Source organism: Choloepus didactylus, chromosome 4 (genome assembly GCF_015220235.1).
Source record: "Choloepus didactylus isolate mChoDid1 chromosome 4, mChoDid1.pri, whole genome shotgun sequence".
In the NCBI taxonomy this organism is placed as follows: domain Eukaryota; kingdom Metazoa; phylum Chordata; class Mammalia; order Pilosa; family Megalonychidae; genus Choloepus; species Choloepus didactylus.
Window position 1 is genome coordinate 189,199,338 of NC_051310.1, and position 22,872 is coordinate 189,222,209.

The window sequence follows — 22,872 nt, forward strand, 5'->3', positions numbered from 1 at the left end:
ATATAATTTCTTTTTAGCTTCTAGTGTATTAGAACAGCCAGAAGGAAATAACTGAAATTGTGGAAATGTATCTCATACTATACTTTGAAATTTGCTCTATAACTACCCATTAAACTACAATTTGAAATTTATCTCTTTTCTTGTATATACACTTCATGATAAAAAGTGTTTAAAAACAAGATTTGTGGAAGTTATACAAGGCTTATACCATTTAACCTGCACTACCCCAGCATCACCTGGACCACTATCTCTTAATCAACTCCATACTAATTTATGTCACAAATCATCAGATAAGTGGGTAGAGACCCTCAGTAGCACACACCAGCACAGGTCGAGTTTGCTGCTAAATGAGGACAGGGCCTTGGGACCCTGGATGAGCTACCTAGACATATTGTGGACACTTTGGCCTGCACTCAGTGCAGACCTGCTCCCCTCTGCCCTCCCCATCCACCCCAGGCTGACCTCCAGGAACCTGCAAGCACCTGGGGCTGCTCCTGCCAGGCCAGCATGTATGTGCACTCTGGCAAAATGTCTTCATTGTGTCCATGAGATACAGGAAGGTTCAGCTCTCCAGCAGAGCCTCTGCCTAGGGCTCTGCCTTGACCAGATCATCCTACAGGTCCCAGTACAACATTCCCACAAGGGCCACCAGCTCCAGGGCTGGTGTGCAGGCATCCCTTCTCTCCCACAGCAGTGCCAGGAAGTTCTACATCACATCCCAGGCCAGGGGTCCATGCTGCCAACATGAAGAATAGTCTCAAAAGCATCAGCCAGGTCACTACATGATGCACATGGCACCAGCCACACACTCCCCATCCTCAGACCATCTCCACATGGTGCCTCAGAGTCAAAGGAGTCCACCTGAGAAAAGGCAGGGGTGAGGGGTGTCAGAAGCCCTGGAGAATTTCCTTCCAACCCCCTAAAAGTTCAGTCCTCTAGGAACACTTTCTGAGCACCACACAGATACCTGGACCACCCTCCACAGCTCATCTCAGTTGCTGAACCTCTCCTCTGATCCTGTTGGTCACACTGACCCTGACAGCTGAGGGGCCCATCCTGGGCACCCCAACCACACAGCTCCACCTGGACACTGTACTTCATGGCTCCACACTCATCCTACAACTGGGTTTCACTCTGACTCCTTCTCTGGGCTCTCAGCTCAATGGGGGCTGCTGTTTGCCTCACCAGGATTTTCCCAGCTTCTGCCACAGAAGTTACATGTCTTCCCATGTACTTAGGAAGCACCCTGGCTAGGGGTGGCAATGTCATTTCCATTTCAGCAAAGAAACACTAAAACTGCAGGACTACTGTCACCATCTGCATTTAAACATCTTGATTTTGGAAAAAGAAACAAGAAAATTTTACTTGACTAATAGTGGAAAACATGAAGAAGTAAAAGCTGCCCTGGTCAAACCAACAACAAATGACAAGAAAGGAAAGCCCCAGTTAACAGTGCTGCTTGTGGATCCTGGCAAGGACAGGTCCTGCATGGGAGCTTTGACTCAATTTCCTTCACAGGAGCATGCAAGATGGCTCCTAGAGCTTTCCCCCTTTGCAGGTGAGGACATCCAGCTCAGAGACTCATGGAGACATCCAAAGGTTGCAAGGTGGTGACCCCAGTAGGATGGCCCCTGTGTCTGAGCATAGACCTCATCTCAACCCAGAAGGTTACTCTGCCACCTGGGGAGTCAAGTGTTCTCCCCCATGGGCCCTCTACCTGGATCCTTCAGAGCTAAGCCTTGGCTAGTTGGATTCCCAGGATTTCTCAGTTTTTCCACAGTTTATATAAATCTATGTACACACAAATACAACAACTATAACCTCAGAGACAGGCCCATGCCTGACAATCACACACAACACTTTGCCCATAAACACAGTCCCACCATGTGTTCCATCAATGGAGGATTAGAGGTGGTTGAAGTGGGTCCCCACCCCATGGACACAGGTGGCATCCTGGTGCCTGCTTTTACAAACAGAACACCTCTGTTAACAACTGTAGAACTGAAATTAAAGTGGAGAATTAACAAAATTAATATGGACATTAGAAGTTTTCACTGATAAAGCCAAACTGCACTCCAAAAGGCAGCAAGAACCTACATGTCCAAAGATGGCAGGTGGCAGGCCCTGTCTGTTCTGCTGTCACAGGTGGTCTGTTCTTTCTCATTCTCTCCAACCTGGCTGTCCCTGCACACTGCCCTTGGAATTCCTAGGCTGGTTGTTGTGAGGCTCAGTTGCTGCTCCTCCTTCCCTCTCCACCTTGCCCCCACCAGGGAGACTTGGTCTAGTCTCCAGATCCCCCACTTCCCATACTTTATTGCCCACCAGTTCCCAGACCCTGACTCAGGGTTTTCAGCAGCTGCCCTTGGGTGGCCATGCTGGTCTACTCATTATTACCAAGAATTTAGTATTTAAGTACTGATTACAATTATTGAATCATTATATAGATATTGCTTTTTACTTTCAGGTATATTAGAGTAGACAGAGGTAAAACCTGAAACCTGAATTGTTATCCAGCTGCATTGATCTCTGATAATGATTGTATAGGCTTTATCATGTGCCCTTGTGATTGTAAAAACCTTGTGACTAACCTTCACCTGTACCTATTTATCCAGTTTTTTGACTTCTAAGTTTTATGACCACTAAAACAGCCCCTAATGTTTATTAATGAAGGGTCTTGGGTCAGCCCAGAACTAACCCACCTGAAGTCCAAAGTGATCTTGATAACCAAAACTGTATCTAACCAAAAAGGGCCCACCTGACGGGTGTAGTAGCTCAGACTTTAACCTACAAGTCACCTATACCTCATTATAATACTAAAAATCACACACACCATCCTATTAAGGTTGCCATTTTCTTACAAATATTCTGTGACTATGTAATCAATCTGTACAAGCTAAATAATTAGATCACCTCTAATTACATAATCTGGGGGCAAATGTACTCATTATCCTAAAACCTGCCCATCTTTTGATGCTTTAAAATGATCAGAATTACTGCAGTTTGGGGAGACAGATTTTGGACCAACAGGCCATCTGTTCTCCTGCTTCCCACCTAGCAATAGAAGTCTTTCTCTCTTTGAAACCCTGGTATCTCAGGAATTGGTCATTTGAAAAGTGTATAGTGTAACAAAATCCACTGCCTTGGTCTGGTAATGGCATCCCACTCTGACTGCAGGAGGTTGTGGACTCCAGATAAGGGGTGGAAGACCCAGGTCCCCTCCTCAAAGGAGCAAAGCTCCCAGAGCCTTCCACTGCAGGGAGGGCTCCTCAGGACCATTTCCTTCAGCACAGACTCCTCCCCACCAGACACTTGGGAGCAGCTAGAGGGGGAATGAGGAAACAAAGCTGGAAGCCAGGCCTATGCTGCATGTGGCAGTCTGACCAGGAACCCAGAATTTAAGATCAGAAATGGATTCTTCTGGGGTCCCCGTGGTTTTGACTTGGGTATTCACAAAGCGGGTAGAGTAGGGGAAATTTGCAGGGCATGTATGCAGAGAGGACCCCCACCCTCCTGGCACCCCAATACCTGTCAGGGCATGCCCAGGGCTCAGAAGGCCTGTACACTCCCTGCTGCATCCAGCCTGGAGGCCCCTGCCTCTGGATGCTGTGTCAGCCAACCTCCACCCTTCCCCCCCACACACACACATGCACACACACACACACACACACACACACACAGCTGCCCATGTCTGGACTCACTGGGGTCTCCAGTGCTTGGGTACTTCCCATCGCCATTTCCACAGCCTGCACCATTGGTGGAGAGCTGGGCACCAAGGTAGTGCCACGGGTGGGTTTGTGGGGTCACAGTCACCACCTTGTGGGCCAAGTCTGTCTGCCAATTCCTCGGGAGCGGGTCAGCCCCACACATGGGCTCAGGTCCCAGGGCTTCCAGTGCTGGGAGTGGTGGGGGCACGGGGGATGTGCTTGGCATTTTGCTGAGCTGGTGAAGTTGGGTTTCAGTCTGGAAGGGGTCAGCCACTTCCCACCAGAGTCCCTGGACACTGCACTCTGTCTGCATCCCCACCTGTGAAATCCTGAGTCCTCCAAGGTCAGGATCCTGCTGGTGGAAGCTGCATCCTTAGCACCCTGAGTTGAACAGAAGTGCCCACATCCTAGTGGTGATAAGGAGGGCGGGGAGCACCGGAACACCCATCCCAGCAGCCAGTGAGTGGAGGAAGTGAAGAGCCTTGGACAATCCCCACTCCCTTGGCCCCAATTACTCTGGGGGCCAAGGCTGGCTCTGGAGACACTAGTTGCAGAGGGGCCTGGAGTAGGTAATCCTCTGAACTTAGCCCTTGACATCCAGTGCTCTCTGCTCCCACTCCCACCTCTGGTGTCCAGGACCTGGGTGGGAGGGGGGCAACACCTCTGCAAACCCAGACCCCAAGGATGGGGTGGGATGGGTCTGAGAAGAGGCCCTTCTGGGAATGCTTGTTATTCTACCCCAAGGGTCCCTGATCAAGGAGTTTTAGGTCTCCAGGAGGTGGCAACTTCCTGACCTGGGGAACTGTAGGGTGGTGCTTAGTGCTTTTGAACTTTGCCCTGACCTCCTGCGGGCCGACCTCACTGTGACTGGGCATTTATGAAAGCTGCACAGTGGAGAGAAAGGGAGTGAGACTTGAAGATCCTGTGGGTGCATTCTTTGTTCTTCATGACCAGGGTTAAATAATGGTTGGGCAATTACCAAACTGCTCAAATCCTGGGTTGAGACATCTAGTGAACACGTGAATGGTGAGCCTTATAGTGAATAGCAGCCTCTTGCGGAGCATGCAGTTTTGGGGAGCATATCAAAGGCTGGTTGTTAACCACAGGAAGCAGGGAAGAAGTTCTCAAGGGAAGAGATGGAGATTTTGCATTGACTTCTACAGGGTGGGCAAGGGCTACCTGGAAAGAAAGAATTCTGATTTCATGGCTTAATGTATTCCAAAGATTAGGTAGGAAGATAAACATTTCATCATTAGTCCAAGGAAAATCTGGAAACACTGTGGAACTGGCAGAAGATTTGCCAAATAAACCAGGTCTGTGAGATGGGTGGATCAGATGCACATTCACAGTCCTGAAGGATGTTCCTGATACATTGTATAATAAATAGAGCATGCTGCAATACACTTTCCAAGATAGGAGCCATCCTGGAATGCTAGAGGTAAAATGATAGATGCCATATTACTCAACCCTGGTTGCTCCTGGAGTGATAGATAAAATAATAAGGCATATTAATTTTCTTCTTTGTTTACCCATATTTTCTAATTTTTATTAAGTGATAATCTCAAAGTTTTCTATTTTTAAAGAGTGGAAAGACAAAGCAGAGGTGTTAATAAGGTTGGGTTATTGTGATGGTGACCAAGTCTACTGAGGCTGGAGTAATTGGGATGAGGACAGAAACAAATGGAAATTAGAGAATTTAAGTCTGCATTTGAGCATCTCTTTGCTGCAACAAATTTCTATTTACAGTGAAACCTTTCTGGAAATTTTCACAGGCCCTTTAGACACACACTGGATGCTCAGTGAATATATTCGTGATGATGAATAAAACACTAATAAATTATAGCATGCAACATAACCTGTCAAAAATATCAAATAAAATACCAGATACTATTAAATTAAATCTTAAAGTAATCCCACAAATTCTGATTCTAAATTTTTATTGTTTTAAAATCAGTTACTTTTTTGTGTTGCTGTACACTTAGTCCCAGGTAAATGGTTCATTTTCCAAACACTGCCTTAATTGTCCCTTTGAGCTGGGATTGCTGTTGCCTTTTTACTATCAAGAAAACAGGTCCAGTGAATTCTAAAACACTTCCAAAAGACATCTGCCAGAAAGTAGCAATTTAGATTTTGGACCCATGGCTGTCAGACTCTAAAGCCTACACTCTTAACCTCAGCACTTGACTATTTAAATAGTAATTTTTTATTGTAGAATATAACAAATTTACATAGAAGTGATTACTTTCCTAGTGCAAGTTAACAAGTAGTTAGGAAATTTCAAAGATTGTTACTGGTTACAGTACCATAGTTTCAGTTATTTCCTTATTGAGAAATATTACATATATACAAATTACAATTTAACAAGTAGCTACACAGAAAATGTGAAAACTACTACGAGTTATAGTTACACAATTTCAGTTCTTTCCTTCTAGCTATTCTAATACCCTGGCAAATAAGACAAGAAAATTATATAGAGATTCAGTACTCATAATCCTTTGTTAAATTCTGTCTTGTCTGTTGCTACCTCTTCCTCTAATTTAATGAGTTTCCCTATCTTTAGGGATGTCTAGGCAGTGACCACCCTAATTTGTTCATGTTTAAAAGGGAAGTCACCATTGTGGGAAAAGGGGACGCAACTCTTTGATGTTCTTGAAGAGACTGTTGCCTTTAGGTTTGGGGACAAAGCTGAAATAGGAGCTTTTGGGCAATTTAAGATTTCTGAAGAATAAACTTAGTGAAACTTTTATAGTCTTAGATAGGGACCCAGGAATTCTTTAGGGTTTTTGGACTACTGTTGAATTGGGCTTACCATACTGTGACCTATTGGGATATCTAGCTGAAGCTTGCATAGGAGTAATTTTCAGAACAACTTCTTGGCTATATTTGAAATCTCTTAGCCACAAAAACTTTATTTTATTGCCTTTCTTTTCCTCATTTTGGCCAAAAAGGCATTCTGAAGCCCTTGATACCAGGGTCAGGCTATTTCCAGAATGTGTGTCCCACATCACTAGGGAGACTCACTCACCAGGAGGTCCTTTACTGTGTAGGGGGTAAGTTGATAAATTTATTTGCAGAGCTGGGCTAAAAGAGAGAAAATTCACATTTGAGCAACAAAAGAGGTTCTCTGGAGGTGACTCATAGGCATAATTATAGGTGGCCTCACCCTCCCCTTTACAACCATAAGTTTCCTAAGAGCAAGCCTCAAAATTGAGGGTTTGACTTATAAAATAGGATTTCCTCATTTCACATGGCACATGTTCTGTCCATGATAATCAATCAGTATCTAATATTATCATCCATTAGTTGTACAATCCTCATGACTCACCATTTTTAAACAATTCCTATGATCCAAAACATCCCTTAGCTCTTTTTTTAAATTAAATTCATTTTTCTTGAAATGTGTTCACATACCATACAATCATCCATGTTGTAAAATCAACTCTTTACAATACCATCATACACATTCATCACCCCAATCTATTTTTGATGATTTTCCTTACATCAGAATAAGAATCAGAATAAGAATAGAAGTAAAAAAGAACATGCAAATCATCCCCCTCTTCCCACCCTATTTTTCATTTAGTTATTGTCCCCATTTTTTCTACTCATCCATCCATACACTAGATAGAGAGTGTGATCCACAAGATTTTTACAATCACATTATCACCATTTGTAAGCTACATTGCTATATAATTGTCTCCAAGAGTCCAGACTGCTGGGTTGGAGTTTCATAATTTCAGGTATTTACTTCTAGCTATCCCAATACAATAAACTGAAAAGGTGTATCTATATAGTGCATAAGAATCTCCACCAGAGTAATCTCTCCACTCCATTTGAAATCTCTCAGCCACTGAAACTTTATTTTGTTTCATCTTGTGACCCCTTTTGGTCAAGAAGATATTCTCAATCCCATGATGTCAGGTCCAGATTCATCCCCAGGAGACATATCCTGTATTGCCAGGGAGATTTATACCCCTGGGAGTCAGGTCCCATATACAGGGGGACAGCAGTGAGTTCACCTGTGGAGGTGGCTTAGAGAGAGGGCCACAACTGAGCAAGAAAAAGGTACTCGGGGGAGACTCTTAGGCACAATTATATGCAAGTTTAGCCTCTTCTTTGCAGTAATGAGCTTCATAAGGGCAAGTCCCATGGTAAAGGGCTCGGCACATCAAACTGCCAGTCTTCAATTGTGACAACATCAGCATCAGTCCAGGTGAGGAAGTCTAGCACGTTCTCATTTCTCCCAAGCTCCTCAAGGGGGCCCTGCAAATATATTTTTATTCTCTGCCCAAGTTACTTTGGGATGTGTCACTATTTCACTCTACACAAACCTACCATATCTCACTTCCTATTTGAAGTTCCATGTAATTGTGGTGTTTGATCACACTGACTATAGAGTTATACTGTTTAGAAAATATAGATCCTGTACCAAATAGATATCTCTTCCCTTGGTCTCACATAGAAGTTGAAGTTTTAAAACACAGTTTTGACCTTTAACCTTTGGCCTGGTTTGCCCTAGTCATAACCAGATCTGCTTCATTCATATCACTTATTGAGGTCTGGGCTCTTTTTCAGCTTTTTTTTTTTAACATCTGCTGTATGCACTAATACTGACATTCATATCTGTCAAGCTCTAGCTCTGAGTTCCAGGTGTCACACAGATACCCAATGTGTCAGACACCAATCAGGTTATACACTAAGGGATCAGCATCTCTAAGTTTAGAGATAGCCATTTCAATTCAGGAATAGATTTGACTGATGTAAAAGCTCACAATCTAAGGACAATTACAATAATCATTCCCCTGTTAGGCTGTGTTCTAAGATTCAATTCTGAGTTTACACATTGTAGTTAGTCCATATTGGTGAGGAATTATAGTGTTTGCCTTTGTTTCTGGTGTACTTCATTCAAAATGCTGTGTACAGGATTCATTCACCTTGTGTGTCTCACAGCTTCACTTCTTCTCATAGTTGCTCAATATTGGATTGTATGCATACACCACTGTCCACCACTCTGTTCCTCAGTCTGTGTACTCTTAGGCCACCTCTACCCATTGAAAATAATGAATACTGCCTCCATGAACACCAGTGTGCAAATGTTCATTCATGTCTCTGCTCTCAGATCTTCCAATTACATACTCCATAATGAGGTTGCAGGACATTATGGCCCTCACATACTTATTTTTTGTGTGGAACCACCACATTGTCCTCCAGAGAGGCTACACCTTTCTGCCTGCTTATCAACAGTAGATAGGTAAAATCCCTCTCTCCATGTTTTCTCTAGCACTTTTACTCCTATTTATATTTTTCCTACAATTTTATAGAGTTATAGTTACATACCATACATTTATCCACAGTGTACAGTCAGTTGTTCACGGGATCACCATAAAGTTGTACATTTTTTTAATTTAATAAATTTTATTTTGAAATAAATTCAATCTTACAGGATGAGTGCAAAAACAGTACAAACTCCATACATAGAACTCCATCATACCCCTTACCCCAACACCCTGATCCACCATCTTTAACATCCTGTCACACCACCATTTCTTTCTTTCCCTCCCTCTCTCCTTCCCCCCCATCATCCATCATCTATTGCTCTGTCCTCTGAACATATGAGAGCAATCTGCACATATCTTTGAACAAAGAATTTAATTCACATATACCTTTCCCATGGACAATAACATTGTTTTACGCAATCTCATTAAGCACAGCTAGGAAGTTCAAGAAATTCAACATTGATACAAAGCTTACATTCTATATTTACTTTTGTGTATGTGTGTGTCCCATCTGTGTCCCTTTGTGCCTCTTTTCCTCCATCCTCAGATCCCATCCAGGATCATCCTTGGCATGTAATTGTCATCTACTTAGACTGTCTTTTTTTCAACTGTGGAAACATATATATAGCCTAAATCTTCCCATTCAACCTCTTCTCTAGCATTCCATTGGTGGGATTAATAACATTTAGAATGTTGCAATGCTATCACCTTCCCACCATCCATTTCTAGAAGTTTTCCTTCACCCCAAACAGAAACCCTACTCTCATATCTTAACTCCCCATTGCCCCTTCCCCCACTTCTCAGAACCCCTATTCTACTTTTCATCTCTATGGTCATATTCTCTGATACTTTCTTTGTGTTTACCATGGGGTTTAAATTGAAAATCTTAAATCTATAACAATCTTGTTTTTCTTTGATATGAACTTAACCTCAATATGACACATAAACTATGTTCCTATACTCCATCATTCCCCCACCTTTATGTACTTCTTGTCAAAAATTGCATATTTTATATTGAGACCAAAACCACTGATTTATCATTACAATTTATGTATTTTAGATCCTGTAGGAAGTAAATAGTGGAGTTATAAATAAAAAATACAGTCATAATAGTATTAATATTTACCATGTGATCTTTACTGGAAATCTTTATTTCTCCATGTAGTTTCAGTCAATTGTTTAGTGTCCCTTCCTTTCAGCCTGCTCAACTCCCTTTAGCATTTCTTATAGGACTGATTACTGGTGATGAGGTCCCTCTGCTTTTGATTATCTGGAAATGTTTTTATCTCCCCCTCATTTTTATCCTCCAGGTGTTTGTGAATTCTCCAAGTCTCTGATGGTTATTGACTTCTATTTATATTTCATTGTGGTCAGAGAATGTGCTTTGAACAAATTCATTTTTTTTTAATTTATTGATGCTTGTTTTTATGCCCCAGAATACGGTCCATTCTGGGGAAAGACCCATGATCACTAGAGAAGAATGTGTGTCCTAGTGACCTGGGATGTAATATTCTATATATGTCTGTTAAGATTTTCTATATCTCTCTCTCCTTTGTTTCTCTGTTGGTAGGGCTCCCTTTAGTATCTGAAGTAGGGCAGGCCTTTTACTAGCAAAATCTCTCAGCCTTTGTTTGTCTGTGAAAAATGTAAGCTCTTCCTCAAATTTGAAGGAGAGTTTTGCTGGATAAAGTATTCTTGGTTGGAATTTTTTCTCTCTCAGAATTTTAAATATGTCACGCCACTGCCTTCTCACCTCCATGGTGGCCACTGAGTAGTCACTACTTAGTCTTATGTTGTTTCCTTTTTATGTAGTGAGTTGCTTTTCTCTTGCTGCTTTCAGAACTTGCTCCTTTTCTTCAGTATTTCAGTCTGATCAGAATATGTCTTAGAGTGGGTTTATTTGGATTTATTCTATTTGGAGTTCACTGGGCATTTATGCTTTGTGTATTTATACTGTGTAGAAGGTTTGGGAAGTTTTCCCCAACAATTTCTTTGAATACTCTTTCCAGACTTTTACCCTTCTCTTCCCCTTCTGGGACACCAATAAGTCTTAAATTTCAATGTTTTATTTTATCTATCATATCCCTGAGATCCATTTTGATTTTTTTGATTTTTTTCTCCATTCTTTCTTTTGTTCTTTCATTTTCTGTTCTTGGTCCTTGAGGAGGCTGAGTTGTTGTTCAACTTCCTCTAATCTTGTATTATGAGTATCCAGATTCTTTTTAATTTGGCCTACAGTTTCTTTAATTTCAATAAGATCTTCTATTTTTTTATTTACTCTTGCAATTTCTTCTTTGCTCTTCTAGGGTCTTCTTTATGTCCATGATATCCTGTGCTATGCTCTCATTGCCTGTCTGTAGTTCTTTGACTAATTGCAACAAGCACTGTTTGTCTTCTGATCTTTTGATTTCAGTGTTTGGGTTTGGGTTCTCTATATCATCTGGTTTTATCATATGCTTTAAGATTTTCTGTTGTTTTTGGCCTCTTAGCATTTGCTCTACTTGATGTCTAATTTTTCAGAACTGCACCTTGGTGGTTTATCACTTTATCTAACCAGCAGATGGTGTCCATGAGTCACCTATTCCTCTCATGTCAATTTTCCAAAACTTTGTCTTTGTGGTGTGTGGGGATCTGACTCTAATGGGGTCCAATTCATGTAATAATTTAGGTGTGTTGTCAGTGCCATCTGCCCTGAATGAGGGGTGTGTGTCTGAGCAGTTAGGGAAGAAGGGCAGCTTTAATAATCAAAACTCCCAGGTGTTCCTGGAGATTTAAGGCTGTTCTCTGTCACTGACCCACAGGTCCTCAGTATTGGCATAGATTCCCTGGGATTTCTGAGTAGTTCCCTCTTCCCTGCTGTGCTCTTCCAGGATCTCTGCTGAGGAAGGGCTGTGCCATGTCACAAGTGTGTGCTGGCCTCTAGGGAGGCCCTGGGATGGTGGTCCTTGCAGGGTGTTCCCATCCTACTTCAAAGATGGTTGAATGGGTTGTGTTAACTTTCCCCTTTCCACACAGCAGCACTCTCCCAGCTCTGGGACAATCAGCCATGGGCGTATTAAAGGCCACTGTCAATGACCAACACTGTGGCATGTGCATGGTGCTGCTGGAAAGACTTCCCCTCACTCTGGGCTTCCCAGTGTGGCTCTGGACTGCAAGTCTGGCCCCAGGCAGGAGCATCCACCACCCGCCAGGGAGATGGCTGCAAGTCATGTGGTCCTTTCTCCCTTTGGCTCCCCTTTGCTCCCCTGGGCCTGAGACATTCAGCAGCAGGTGTGGGAAGGGGCATCCTCCATGCCAGACACTGAGGCATTAGCTCAGCCTGCTTCCACCATGCTTCACTGCAGGGCTCTCCCTTTCATATCTGCAGCTGCTCCCAGGCTTTTTTTTTAAAGACCTAGTCCATCTCCAAATGCCTACCCACCATTTCCCTACACTGAAGCATGGCCAAGGGAGTTTCAGCCAACTCACTTATTTGTTTCAGAATGCAGACTCCTGGTTTCACCAAATGCATGGTCCCTGTAGATTTAGCAGACCTTGTCTGGCTGGTGTTACTCTGGAACTGGTGTTCTGGGTCACTTTCTGGTTTTTATCTGGTATTTTTCATGGAGGTGTTTCTTTGCCCTGTCTCACCTAGCCAACATCTTAGGTTCTCCTAAAGTTCTACATTTATCACTACAATCAGCCCTTGAGTATATTGGTTACTCCAAAATTTTTTTTTGTTTTCCTTTTTAGCAAATATAAAAAAGATGATAAAAAAAAAATAACTTATCATAAAATTCAATATAATAGTAAGGACAGAAAACAACACCGCTACCAAGAATCTCATATACCTCCCTTATATCCCCCTCTTGTACACAGTTAGTTTTGCTATATTGACTTTGTTATATTTAATGGAAGCATACTACAATGTTACTGTTGACCAAAGACTTCAGTTTGCTTTGATTATGTTTTTTTCCCAGGTATCATCCCTTTTTCAACACTCTGCATGGTTGACATTCATTTGTTCTCCCTCATGTAAAAACATTTTTATATTTGTACATTTAGTAACAGTCATTGGCCACTCCAGTTTTTGCCAAGTTATAGAGTCTCAGTCTTTATCATCTGTCTTTACCTCTGGTGTCATGCATTCCCCTATCCTACCTCTTTCAGATTTATTCACAGACATCTTTGTTCAGTGTACTTACAATATTGTGCTACCTTCACACAGTATTATTCTATTTCTGCATCTATACAATCAATCCCGCTAAGCATTCTGCAGTCCTTCAGCATCAAATGCCCAATTTGTACCCTCTTTCTATCTCCTGGTTGGCTGTGTTGTCAGCTATTAACTCTTAAAGTTTGTTCATTAATATATGTTCATACTAGGAAGACCATACAATATCTGTTCTTTTATTCTGGCTAACTTCACTCAACATAATGTCCTCAAGGTTCATCAACCTTATTATATGTTCCATGTCTTTGTTCTGTCTTAAAGCTAGATAATATTCCATCATGTGTATGTACCACAGTTTGTTTATCCACTCTTCTCTTGTTGGACACTTGGGCTGTTTCCATCTCTTGGAAATCATGAATAATGCTACCATAAACATTGGCTTACAAATGTCCATTTGTGTCTTAACTTTCAGTTCCTCTGAGCATATACCTAGCAATGGAATACCTAGGTCATATGGCAAATCCGTATGTTTCTTCCTGAGGAATCTCCACACTGTGTTCCTGAGGGCTTGCACCATTCTACATTCCCACCAACAATGAATAAGTGTGCCTCTTTCTCTATATCCTCTCCAGCACTTGTAGTTGTGTTTTTTGGATAATGACCATCCTGGTAGGTGTGAGAGGATATCTTCTTGTGGTTTTGATTCGCATTTCCCTAATAGCCAGTGAAGTTGAGCATTTTTTCATATGTTTTTGAGCCCTTTGTATTTCCTCTTCAGAATAGTGTCTGTCCATGTCTTTTGCCCATTTTTAGATTGGATTGTTTGTCTTTCTGTTGTTGAGTTGTAGGATCCCTTTATATATTTGGGATATTAAACCCTTATCTGATATGTGGTTTCAAAATATTGTATCCCATTGCTTAGGCTGCTTTTTTACATTTCTGACAAAGTCCTTTGATGTACAAAAGTGTTTAATTTTGAGGAAATCCCATTTGTCTATTTGTTCTTTGGCTGCTCACACTGTGAGTGTGTTCTAGGAAACCACCTCCAATCAAAGTCAAAGTTGCCTGTTCATTCCGAGTTCATTGGACATCTTCCTTGTAGTTGACAGTTTGCTGACTGCTCTACAGAATTTGGACTCATGCATACCCACAGTTGTGTGAGTCACTTTTATAAACTTTATCATCATAGGCAATTCTCATTGATTCTGTTTCCCTAGAGAACCCTAACTAAATACATCCATGTTTCTTTTTTCCTTCTCTTGTTATCTATTTCCAGTTATACTACTCCACATCCCTCATATCCACTTTCAAATAAAGGCTTCTCTGCTGAGCCTGTATGCACACTCACCTACACACCACACCAAGGGTTTCTGAATGTTTCCCATTACTCCAAAAAGGAATCACTGTAACCACATCTGCCAAATATACTGCAGTAAATCCCAAGTGAAGAAACCTCAGGCAAGAAACAACACTGGGGATCAAACCTGTGGAGGAGAGAGAGAAACCCAGGTTCCAAGGTGGCCTAGAATTCTGACAGGAGCTTGAAATGCACATGCATAAATTATGCTGACCCTCACCAACCTCACAATGAGCATCAGGTTGCTAAGCAACAGGCCTGTATCCCAATGGCAGCCCTGTTGTCTGAAAATGTAAAGAACTCCCTAAGTGTGCATGTGATGGTGGAGGTGTTGTGGCCTGGGCATTTTGGAGTAGGTATATGAAGGTGAATCTGTAGCCCCATTGATCATCTGTTCCCCCAATGGATGGTGAGCATTTGAATCTCCCTGCATGTTCCTATACCAGAATGCCCAAGGGCAAATTCCAATTTGCTTTGTGGAAAGTGGAGCTTGAATGAAGTTCCACTGGCAAAGCTTGGGCCTGCCTTTCTTTCCAAAGGCACAGAAATTACTGCTGGACCTAAGACAAGCAGCTTAGCATCCCTGGTGCTCTCTTAACAGAGCTCACCAGGAGGCATGCCCATGTGCAGTCAATGAACCCCCTTGAAATCAGGGAAATTTGGAAAACTTTGATATGTCTGCCCTGTCAACTGTTTACAGCTGACATGAGGATTGGCTCATGGCTGTCTTAGTGGTGAGATTTCACACTCTATTTGTGCTTGCCTTAAGTCTCATTCTGGGCATAAATGGTGAGTGACAGTCAAGGAAGTCCTCTGATGGAGAGACAGCATTATGTGGACAGGCTGATATTTTCTGAGATGAGGGGGTTGGAGTCATGACTGGGGACAGGGATGGAGACACAAGCAGGGCAGGCATGATGGTGTACACTGAATATTTCTTGTTTCTTGTTCCAGGAGTTATGACTGACCTGGCTCTGACAGTGAGCATGATCAACAGGTAACTGTGAATGCCGATCCCAAGTGCCCCTTATACATGGTGCTGAGCTTGGAAGAGATGAACCAGTGTTGTGGCACATATTTTTTTCAAGTCTGAAAGCAATGTTATTAGCAAAGGAAGAAGACTTCCCTGAACTCTCCATTCTCAAATTTGCTGATGCTCAAGGGACCATGCCCAAGTTGCACTGCCTGTGATCATTGTTCTCATATCCCATGAGAGCAGGTCAGTGTAATCCCACCCTGATTTGACCCTGTGCTTTCATGAAGAAGGAAAGCAACACATGTGAGTTGCATTTTTTAAATGTTTTTTTGCAGTTAACATTGTTTCATATTCCTTTTTATAATAAGGTTTCCTCTAACAATTGGAAATTTCTGTGTAAAAAAATGCCAGCTTCTTTAATTATTCTTGTAGTATTTCACTTAAAAAGAAAGACATTTCCTTATATATGCACAGGAAGATTACCACAATCATTAAATTAACTTAGTTTTAGAAAATATACCTCATCTGGGGGTCTGGACCCCAATGCAATAATTACCCAATCATGTCCTATATACCAAGCAAATGTTAATAACAATAATAATGATAAAAATGTAGAAAGACACAAAACAAAAATAGTGCCCAGTCTCATATCAAACACTGTGTTTCTTTTTCAGGTATATTTACTCTCTTTCATCTGAATACATCTCAAATATTTCCTTCATCTGGACATATTAGAAAACTGCTGAACCATCCTTTAAAGAATCTTCCTCAAGTTGTGTTTTATTTCAGAGTTTTTTCCTGATGAAATTTAGTTTATGAATTTTAGGGTGGATTGGCAGAAAATTATTTTTCCCTCATGGTGATTATTTTTTAAATGAGAAGTTTATTTTTTGTTTATTTCATTGTATTGAATTCATTTTAAACCTTATCTGTAAGCTAAAACAACAAACATCAAAAACCACTGTATTATAATAGAACAAAGCAAAGTTTGAGAAAAGCATATAACATGAAATACATATTTGCTTCTCCCATTGCACAAGTGTGCATTAATCAGTTATTTTCAAGGCATATGATTAAAGATTTCTAGTATTATACACAGTACTCTTCATGCAAAGTATTTTCCTTGGTGTATTTTTATTGCTGTAATGCCTATGTTAGTTTCTTCCCTCTCTTTCAATCTCATTCCATCTATACTTCTTCACATTCCTCATTTCCACTTTACTTTCAGATAGAGGCTTCTCTGCTGAGCCTTGTGTGCACAATCAGCTATACACCACACCATGGATTTCTGAATCTTTCTCATTACTCCAAATAGAAATCCCTGTAAACTCTTTGGCCCAAAATAGAGCAGGAAATCCAAAGTTAAGAAACCTCAGGGAAGAAACATTGTTGGGGCTCAAACCTGTGGAGGAGACAGAGTCAGCCCAGGTTCCAAAGTGGTCTAGAATTCTGGCAGGATCTTGGAATGTGCAGCACAAGTTACTCTGACACTCACCTACCTTAGAGTGATCCTCAGGTTGCTAAACAACAGGCCTCTATCACAATGTCTGCCCTGTGGTCTGAAAAGGTAAGGTTCTCCCCAAGTTTGAATGTGATGGTGGAGGAGTTGTGGTCTGTGCATTATGAAGTAGGAATATGAGGATGATTCTGCAGGTCCAAGGATCACCTCACCCCTGATGGATGGTGAGCTTTTAACTTTCCCTGCAGTTTCCTATAGCAGAAGGAGAAACAGCAAATTCCAATTTGCTGTGGTTTAGATGGAGATTTAGTGAAGTGCCCCTTGCCAAACTTAGGCCTGCCTTACTTTTCCATTGGCACAGAAATTACCACTGGGTCTAAGACATGCAGCTTAGCATCCAGGGTGCTCACTTACCAGAGCTCATGAGGCATGCTCATCTGCAGTCAATGAACCCCCTTGAATTCAGGGAAATTTGGACAAATTTGATGTGTCTGACTGTCCACTGTTTATAGCTGACATGAGAATTGACTCATGGCTGTCTTAGTCATGGGAATTGTGGTCCCATTTGTGCTTGCCAGAAGTCTCATTCTGGGTCTAAATACTGAATGACAGTCAAGAAGGTCCTTTGATGCAGAGACCACATGATGTGGACAGGCTGATATTTTTTGAGATGAGTGTGTTGGAGGCATGAGGAAGGACAGGGATGAAGACACCCATAGGGCAGGCATGATGTTGTAAACTGAATATTGTTTGTTTCTTTGTCAAGGAATTATCATTGACCTGAGGGAAATCCCTGTTCATGGAGCCAACATATCCTGGATCTGACAGTGAGTGTGATCCACAGGTTACTCTGAATCCCCACCCCAAGTCCCCCTTTTCCATGGTGCTGGACTTGGGAGAGATTAACCACAGATGTGGCACATATTTTATTACAGATCTGAAAGCAAGTTTACTAGCAAAGGAAGAAGACTTCCCTGACCACTCCATGCCAAATTTTGCTGATGCCCAAGGGACTGGGCCCAAGTGGCACTGTCTGTGTCCATTCCTCTCTATCCCATGAAAGTAGGTCAGTGCAATCTCACCCTGAACTGACCGTTTGCCTTCATGAAGAGGGAAACCATTGCACGTGAAATGTGCCTTTTGATGATTTGTTTTTTTCACCGAGTTAACATTGTTTTGTACTCCTTGTGTAACAAGGTTTTCTGTAACAATTGGAAATTTATGTGTAAGAAATTATCAGTCCTTTAATTATTCTTGTAGTATTTCACTTAAGAACAGAGACATTCTCTAACGTATGCACCAGAACATTACCACAATCATTAAATTTACCTGGTTGTAGTACAAATATCTCATCCAGGGGATTGTTCCCCAACTCAGCAATTATCCACTCGTGTCCTATAGACCAAGCAAAATGTTAATAGTAATAATAATGATAGAAATGCAGAAAGGCACAAAACATAGTGTCCAGTCTCATATCAGACATTGCATTTCTTTTTCAGGTATATTTATTCTCTTTCATCTGAATATATCTCAATTATTTCCTTCATCTGGAAATATTAGAAAACTGCTGAACCATCTTTTTAAAAAATATTCCTCAAATTGTGTTTTCTTTTGAAGTATTTTCCTGATGAAATTGAGTTTATGAATTTTACACCAGATTGGCAGAAAATTATTTTGCCCCCCTGGTTATTATTTTTTAAATGAGAAGTTTAATTTTTGTTTCTTTCTTTGTATTGAATTTATTTTAAACCTTATCTGTAAGCTACAAAAATAAAAAAAACTTCAAAAATCACTACCTTATAACAAAGCAAAACAAAGATTCAGAAAAGCAAGTAACCTGAAATAACTATTTGCTTCCCCTATTGCACAAGTTTGCATTAATGGGTTTTCTTCAAAGCATTTGATTAAAGATATCTTATATTCTAAACAGTACTCTTTGTAGGGTCCATATATTTACCTTGGTGCATTTTTTGTTGCTGTGCAGTCTTATGTTTCTTTATTCTCTCTCTTGTCTCCTAGTTCCAGTTACACTTCCTCACATCCCTCATATCTCCTTTGAAAAGAGGCTTCTCTGATGAGCCTTCTGTGTGCAGTCAGCTACACACCACATCAAGTGTTTCTGAAACTTTCCCATTACTCTAAATAGGAATCCCTATAACCAGGTGTGCCCAATATATAGCAGGAAATCCCAAGTTAAGAAACCTCAGGGAAGAAATGTCAATTGGGCTTGAACCTGTGGAGGAAACAGAGTCAGCCCATCTTCCAAAGCAGGAGCTTGGAATATGCATGCACAAGTTATGCTGACTCTCACCTGCTTCACATTGAGCATCACGTTGCTAAGCAACATGACTCTAGCCCAATGTCTGCCCTGTGGTCTGAAAATGTAAGGGGTTTCCCAAGTGTGCAGGTGATGGTGGAGGTGTTGTGGCCTATGGAGTTTGAAGTAGGTATATGAGGATGATTCCGCAGCCTCAAGGGTCACCTGCATCCCTGTGTGGTGAGCTTTTCACTCTCCCTGCAGGTTCCTATATCAGAAGTCCCAAGGGCAAATTCTAATTTGCTTTGGGGTAGGTGGAGCATTAATGAACTGCCTCTGACCATGCTTGGGCCTGCCTTGCTTTTCCAATGGCAAAGAAATTATCACTGGATCTAGGACCTGCAGCTTAGCATCCGGGGTGCTCACTTACCAGAGTTCACCAGGATTCATGCCCATGTGCACTCAATGATCTCCCTTGAAGTCAGTGAAATTTGGACAAATCTGATGTATCTGCCCTGTCCACTGTTTATAGCTGAAATGAGGGTTGGCTCTTGGCTGTTTTAGTATTGGGATTTCTGGTTCTATTTGTTCTGGTTCTATTAGTTCTCATTCTGGGCCTAAATGCTGAGTGACAGTCTAAGACATCCTGTGATACAGAGACCACTTAATGTGGACAGGCTGATATTTTTTGAGTTGAGTGGGTTGGAAGCATGATTGGGGACATTGTGGAGACCCCCAGAGGGCAGTCATGATGGTGTACATAAAATATTGTTTGTTTCTTTGACCAGGAATTATCATTGACCTGAGGGAAATCCCTGTTCTGGGAGCCAACATACCCTGCCTCTGACAGTGAAAATGATCCACAGGTAACTGTGAATGTCCACCCCAAATCCCCTTTTTACATGGTGGTGTACTTGGGAGAGATTAACCACAGATGTGGCACATATTTTGTGCCAGATCTTAAAGCAAGGTTATTAGCAAGGGAAGAAGTCTCCCCCGACCTGTACATTCCTGAATTTTCTGATGCCCAAGGGTCTATGCCCAAGTGGCACTGTCTGTGACCATTCTTTTCATATCCCATGAAAGCAGGCCAGTGTAATCTCACCCTGAACTGACCATTTGCCTTCATGAAGAGGGAAACCAACACATGTATAGTGTGCTTTTTAAATTTGTTTTTTTTTTTCTCTCTGAGTTAACGTTGTTTCAAATTCTTTGTATAATAAGGTATTCTTGAACAATTGGAAATTTATGTGTAAGAAAATATCAGTTCCTTTAATTATTCTTGTAGTATTTCACTTAAGAACAGAGACATTCTCTTATGTATGTACAGGAACATTCCCACAATCATTAAATTAACCTGGTTGCAGTACAAATATCTCATCTCAGGGATTGTTCCCCACCTCATCAGTTAACCACTCATGTCTTATATGCCAAACAAAATGTTAATAATAATAATGATAGAAAGGTAGAAAGGCACAAAGCAAAAATGGTGTCCAGTCTCAAATCAAATATTGCATATCTTTTTCAGGTATATTTATTCTCTTTCATCTGAATATGTCTCAATTCTTTCCTTCATCTGGACATATTAGAAAACTGATCTATCTTTTTAAAAATCTTCCTCAAATTGTGTTTTTTTTTTCAGAGTTTCTTCCTGATGAAATTTATTTTATGTATTTTAGGATGGATTGGCAGAAAATTATTTTTCTCTCATGGTGATTATTTTTTAAATGAGAAGTTTAATTTTTGTTTCTTTCATTGTATTGAATTCATTTTTTTTTGATAATTAAACTCCATGCCTTATTCTGATCTCCTTAGTTTTTACCCACTGTCCTCTTTCAGTTCCAGGATCTCATCCAGGATACCACAGGCCACATTCCATTTAATTGTCATGTCTTCTTAGGCTCCTCTTGGCTTTGACAGTTTCTCAGATTTTCCTTATTTATTTTTTTAATTAGAGAAATTATGGGTTACAATATAATCATGCATAAAATACAGGATTCCCATACACCAACCTATATTTAAAATCTTGCATTGGTATGGAACATTATATACAATTGATGAAAGAACATACTTATAATTTACTATTAAATAAAGTCTATAGTTTAATTTAGCATTAACTGTTTGAGTTGTGCAGTTCCATGGATTTTTAAAAAAATTTCTTCCAACATATATACAGCATAAAATTTCCCCCTTTGACTACATTCAAATATATAATTCAGTGCTGTTAATTATGTTCACAATGTTGTTCTATTCCATCACCACCAACCATTACCAAAACTTTTCCATTGTCCCAATAAACACTGTGCCTTTAAAACCTGATTGGCTTTTTTTTTAAATTCAGGTTTTTTTGTATATATTCACATACTATACCTTCATCCATGGTATACAATCAAGTGTTCACAGTACAAACATATAGTTATGCATTCATCACCACAATCTATTTCAGAACATTTTCCTTACATCAGAAAGAATCAGAATCAGAATAAAAAATAAAAGTAAAAAAAGAACACCCAAACCATCCCCAATCCCACCCTATTTGTCATTTAGTTTTTATCCTCATTTTTCTACTCATCCACCCATACATGAGATAAAGGGAGTGTGATCCACAAGTTTTTCAAAATCACACTGTCACCCCTTGTAATCTACATTATTATATAATCATCTTCAGGAGTCCAGACTTCTGGGTTGGAGTTTGCCAGTTTCAGGTATTTACTTCTAGCTATTCCAATACATTAAAACCTAAGAGGTGTTATCTATATAGTGCATAAGAATGTCCACCAGATTGACCTCTCAAATCAATTTGAAATCTCTCAGCCACTGAAACTATTTCATCTCATTTTGCATCCTGCTTTTGGTCAAGAAGATATTCTCAATCCCATTATGCCAGGTCCAGATTCATCCCTGGGAGTCATATCATGCATTGCCAGAGAGATTTACACCCCTGGAGTCAGGTCCCATGTAGGCAGGAGGGCAGTGAGTTCACCTGCTGAGGTGGCTCAGTTAGAGAGAGATGGGGCCACATCTGAGCAACAAAGAAGTACTCAGGGGGAGACTCTTAGGCACAGTTATATGCAAGTTTATCCTCTCATTTCAGTAACAATCTTCATAAGGGCAAGTCCCATGATTGAAGGCTCAGCACATCAAACTGCCAGTCCCAATGTTTGTGACAACATCAACACCAGTCCAAGTGAGGAAGTCCAAAACTTCTGCACCTTCTCCCAGCTCCTCAGGGCAGGATGGGTGTGTGGCTGTAAATATATTTTTTATTCTCTGCCCAAATTCCTTTGGGATGTGTCACTATTTCACTTTAACCTACACTAACCTACCGTATTTCACTTCCTATTCAAAGTTCCATGTAATTGTGCTGTTTGAACAAACTGTAGAGATATACTGTTTAGAAAATATAGATCCTGCACCAAATAGACATCTCTTCCCTTGGCCTCACATGGAAGTTGAAGTTTTAAAACACAGTCAGTTTTGACCTTTACCCTTTGGCCTGCTTTGCACTAGTCTTAAAAAGATCTGCTTCATTCATATCAGTAATTGAAGTCTGGGATCTTTTTCAGCTTTTTGTTTAACAGTTGCTGTATGCACTAATATTGACATTCATATCTGCCAAGCTCTAGTTCTGAGTTTCAGGTGTCCCAGAGATACACATTGTTCCAGAGACCAATGAGGTCATACACTAAG